The following is a 6,000-nucleotide window of genomic DNA, read 5'->3' on the forward strand; positions in this document are numbered from 1 at the left end:
CATTACGACGTTATAAAGGACCGACTTAATTGGAAACAGACATGAAAAACCTAGATTATTTTTGTTGGCATTTTTGAGACTTCTTCAAACTCATAATTTTATTTTTGTTTGGATAAGCGGTGATCGCTTAGTGGTTAATTATTAGGCTTATTAGGGAGCCCAGGATTAAAAAAACCTATAGGGTACTTCTCGTTGACCTAGAATCATGAGATTTGGCAGGCACAAGTAAAGGAAAAAATCCGAAAACTGTGATTTTTTTGTGATTTCATGATTGAATTTTAATTTTTTTTTCATGATTCGCGATTTCATCACAAAAAAATTAAAATGAACAATATTGATATTTTCAATTTTCAAAGTAAGATAGACCGAGTGGCATATCATGTGAAAGGGCATTAGCTGTACATTCTAAAACAGATTTTAATTAATTTTTATGCATAATAGTTTTTGATTTATCGTGCAAAATGTTGGAAAAAATACCCGAGTACGGAACCCTCGTTGCGCGGGTCTGACTTGCACTTGACTGGTTTATTAAGATTTAACGAAAGCTGTAAATTGTATTATCAATATCAAATGCCATTTTAATAGAGTGTATGCTATTAAAAACACATTAGGTTCGCAATCGGCACGGTTCATAGGTCATTAACTCTTTTGTATTGTGCTGCGGAACTCCGGAACAAATACACGGGGCCCACACAAACATTTCGGGGCTGTGCGGGTTCCTTGGATATTGTATTTTATGTATCCTGTATCCGGTTAAGGTTTGAACTTTGGTAATGTTTGTTGTAGAAATTTCCTTCGAGAGATGAGTGGAGCATTATGTAAAAGCAAAACATAAATACGGTGCCTCGAGGGTAACTTTTTGAGGTATTTTTTTTTCCTGGAGACAGCGTGAGGTATTAATCATCGTCATGATTAACCCATTGCTGGCTCACTACTGAACGCGGGTATCCCGCTCAGAATGAGAAGTGTTTAGGCCATAGTCCGCTACGCTGGCCCGGTGCGGTATAAATTATTACATACATTGCATGCCAATAATGAAAAAAAAAATACCGCCTTGAGCATGCACTTTTATGCCGGAAAATCAAAGAGTTTCCACAGAATGTTTAAAAAAAACGAAATTCACGCGGACGAAGCCCCTGGCATTATATACCTACTTACCTAGTGTTTAGTAAGTTTTGTTTTTGATAGATACTTTAATAAAATTAAATAACTTGACTCAAAACACCCCGTCTAGATAAAAAGGGCTCTTGTTTTTGTACCAGCAAACAAAGCCATTTCAACGAAAATATTATCGTGAAACGCTAATTTAAGGCATCTTTCATATTTTTCAGTATCTAAGTATACTGTACAAGATTTAGCCCACGGCAGATACATTCTTGAAACACCCCCTTTTGTTCAGCTAATTTCCTCTAGTTACTATTTTGTACGAAACATTTTGTGTTAGTGCCGAAGTTAATTAGTGAACGCTATTCACTTTAGGTGCCAATTAAATGAGAAAACAAGGAATAATTAACACTCTCTCACTCGTTTTAAAGTTTTAGTGAGGTAATTGGCAGAATTTATTTTTTGTAGCTACCAAAAACATCGAAAGATATTTTAAGTTAAAATTATGGAGTGCCCTATACTTAAACCAATTTAAAGTATTCTTAACTAGTTGATACCCGCGACTTCATCCGTATTTACGTTATTAAAAATCTAAAATTTATTTGAAAAAAAAAAATTATTCAATTAAACTTTCCCAAGTACATTTGAATGCTGGTTTGGATTTTGAAACGCCTTTCCTACCGAGAAGAACCAGAAAGAAACTCGGCATTGATTGCAGTCAAGGGCTAAATTTAATCTATATAAAACAAACGGACAGATAGACAGACAATGAAGTGACCCTATAAGGGTTCTGTTTTTCCTTTTGAGGTACGGAACCTTAAAAAACGACATCAATTTGTAATTTACTAACGAGTAGGTATAATATAGGTAAGCTTTTCAAGGAAATAATCAAGCAAGAAACTGTACGAAGTACAATTTTTAACCGACTTCAAAAAAAGGAGGAGGTTCTCAATGCGTCGGAATCTTTTTTTATTAATGTATGTTCACCGATTACTCAAAGACCCCTGAACCGATTTGGATTTTTTTTTGTTTGAAAGGGTATACTATGCAGGTGGTCCCATATAAATTTGGTGAATATCTGATGAATATCTTCGGAGATGGAGACTCTAACTCCTCAATGGATAAGAGTAAATTGCTCGCGATCAGTGTAATAGCTTTGTAAACAGTAGGGTTTGAACTGGGCATAGCATATTATATATAGTACAGTGAGGCCACTAAAAATTGTGAAATAAAAAATTTTCAAAAGAAAAATAAAACCGACTTCAAAAACCACAAGCACTAAAAAGTAATAAATGTAATGTACCTAGGTATGAAGTCGAGCGAACATAATAAAACAAAATTAGAAATCCAAATGTGAAGCTCGCCCGACTTCATACCTAGGTATATTACACGTGTAACTAAACAAAAATTATTTATTACTTTTTAGTGCTTGTGGTTTTTGAAGTCGGTTTTATTTTTAAACGATGCACTATTTTCTACGAGATAGCTGTAGGTACATTGAGACAAAAGTGTTGTTTCTCAATAATGTTACATCGACGATATTGAACAGCGATCGTCGCAGATTGGGTTACATTGTGTCTAAGCCATGTTCTTCAATAACTCGAAAATATAGAGTGGCTTCTTATTGGGCTTGTCTTCAGAATGCAAGAGTGTCTCAGCGCACTGTAGGACCGCCAAAATTTTAAATTTTACCAAGTAAGTTTATGTTAGGATATTTTATTTACTCTATTTTAACTCCCGACCCAAAAAGAGGGGTGTTATAAGTTTGACGTGTGTATCTGTGTATCTGTCTGTGGCATCGTAGCCCCTAAACTAATGAACCGATTTTAATTTTGTTTTTTTTTTGTTTGAAAGGTTTGCTTGATCGAGAGTGTTCTTAGCCATAATCGAAGAAAATCAGCTCTTTTCTAGTTTTCTTATAGAGGTTTTTGTGTCGGGGAGTTTTAAATTTTCAGTTATATTTTTACTTCATGTTATGGAGTTATGTGGGTTTTAACCAATTTTAAATATCAGTTCCTTTAACGGTGAAGGAAAGCGTGAGGAAACCTGCCTGAGAGTTCTCCATAACGTTTTCAAAAGGCATGTGAAGTCTGCCAATAGGTACGCGCTTGGTCAGTGCGGTGGACTATTGGCTGAAACCTTCTCAATCTGAGAGGAGACCCGTGGTCAGTAGTGGGCCGGCGATGGGTTAGTGATGATGATGAATATCTTGTAGAAAAAACAAAGACTTCTTAAAGATTAAATCCCCTCTCAGTTTTAATGCTCAAATCTAATGTTAATGAGGAGAAATTGTGTAATTTACTAAAGCTGTTGCGGGCTAAAGATTACTGTAACTAGACGCAAACATCAATTAGATACTTGTAATGGGCAATTACCAAAAATTATAGTTGGCTTGTAACTTGCCTAGATTTTCTTCTTGGCAAACTTTGGAACTTTCTTGGTTTACTTTTAGTGGAGATTCGCTATAACTACTAAATTATTAAAATTACTATCGTACCGTAAATCCATACTATACCTATAATAAATGCGAAAGTGTGTCTAGCTGTTTGTCTGTTAGTTTTTCACTTCCCATCTATTTAACCGATTTTGACAAATTCGGTACAAAGATAGCTTGCATGCCGGGCAAGAACATAGACTATGAAAATTATTACCCATACACACATACACACACACAAACACACGTTCACATATATACATGCACACACATACACACACACTATATCCTTTATTTATTACTAGCTGATGCCCGCAGCTTCGCCTGCGTGGATTGGTCAGATCCCCTGCAGCATCAGGATTGAGGAGTTGGACTCCAAATTTTTAATGAAACAATGTCGCAAAGTTTCTCTATCGATTAAAAAAGAAATGACGCAAATCGGTTCAGAAATCTCGGAGATTTCGGTGTACATAGGTAGAAAAACACAACTCCCTTTTTGAAAGTCGGTTAAAAAAGTAGCCTATGTTACTCCCTGGTCAATTCTCTACTTGTCTGTAAAAATCCCGTCAAAATCGGTTCAGCCGTTCCCAAGATTAGCCTTTTCAAACAGACAGACAGACAGACAGACAGACAGACAGACAAAAATTTTAAAAACGTGTGATTCAGTTATAGTACCGTTCAAATAACCATATGACCTTAATATGCAATAGTTATTTCGAAATTACAGACAGACACTCCAATTTTATTTATTAGTAAGTATTAGTATAGATAATTCAATGTATAGGCACCAGGAAATCAAAGGGGTGACACAAGTACCTACTCACTGAAAAATTAACATAAATTAACAAGGCTTGACTTCTCTTCGACCAAACGCCAATCGAATTTACGTGAAAACTCATAAATACACTAAAATATCACCACCAAATTGAAATGGAGCAAATGAAAACAGTATATTACAATACAAACTTGCTAAATAACGTTAATATCGGGACCCTCTTTACTAACACTGGCATTTCGGCCGTTGAATTTTAGTTTCAACAATTAGTAGCCGTAATTTAAATTAACTGTGTGGATACAACAGCGGCTAATTTATACCCTCCGATAGTGTTTTACGGGCGATCGTTTAATATCGTTGGACTATTTTGCTCGCTATTTGTTGAAAACTTTGAGTTTATTGTGATACTAAAAATACAATTATTGTATTACTTATCAACTGTTGAAAGTTCAATAACTCAACTAATACTAGTGCAAGAGAAAATGTTATTCGGCAAGTTAAGTTTGTAAAGACGCCAATTTGGCAACAGGCGAAGAAGTAATTAATTGTTATTTTTTAACCCCCGACCCAAAAAGAGGGGTTTTATAAGTTTGACGTGTGTATCTGTGTATCTGTCTGTGGCATCGTAGCTCCTAAACTAATGAACTGATTTTAATTTAGTTTTTCTTGTTTGAAAGGTGGCTTGATCAAGAGTTTCTTTAGCTATAATCCAAGAAAATCGGTTCAGCCGTTTGAAAGTTATCAGCTCTTTTCTAGTTATTGTAACCTTCACTTGTCGGGGGTGTTATAAATGTTTAAATTACACTTGTTACTGCGTTCTTTTTGTTACGTTGTAACCTATCATGGTTGCGGTTCTTTTGAACGTGTCTTAGTAATTATCTTATTTTAATAATGTAAACAGACAGAACAAAGCTTGTCTTGATTCACAAAGGTAAGTCTTCTGGCACAAGTAAAAGGAAATCCGGAGATCATTAATTAATTTCAAATCCCATGTTAAAGACTCCACAATTCTAATCAATAAAATTACGTACTATCGTACAAGAACTAACACTAATTATTTTTTAATATTCATGGCAGCCATTTTGAAATTCTTATACTTTGTAGTTGAAGCGGCGATAGAAATATACATTCTGTGAAAATTTCAGCTCTCCACCTACCATTGTGGTTCGTGAGATACAGCCCGCTGATAGACGGATGGACAGCGGAGTCTTAGTTTTAGGGTTCCGCTCGCATATTTCAGGCACGGAACCCTAAAAACCGATAGACGTTGGGGTTCCACGGTGCTGGAATGGCAACCTCGGGCTGGAAACGCAGTGTTGGAAGTTATCTCAGTTACTCTTGTTCTCCTACGAATATCCTCATTCCTGATTTAATCATGTAGAGAAACTCTAGGCTCTCTCTCTCTCTCTCTGAAAGATATACTTGTCTTTATTTCTCCCACAGTGCGTTAAGACCCAACCACTTACGTTACTTTGGCTTTGTATGAAATTTCAAATACCTTGTGATGCTACAAAACATAATGCACTCCAATATAATATTATTTTCAATAATTTGATATTGCGCTGAAAATTGTGTCAAAATTATTCTATGCAATTACTCTTTTACATTTTCGACGTTGTTGAATAACACCATTTAAATATTATGTTTTGCGGTTATTATATTTGTCACACAAATATTTCAGAATGGA

Source organism: Maniola jurtina, chromosome 21, assembly GCF_905333055.1.
Source record: "Maniola jurtina chromosome 21, ilManJurt1.1, whole genome shotgun sequence".
In the NCBI taxonomy this organism is placed as follows: Eukaryota; Metazoa; Arthropoda; class Insecta; order Lepidoptera; family Nymphalidae; genus Maniola; species Maniola jurtina.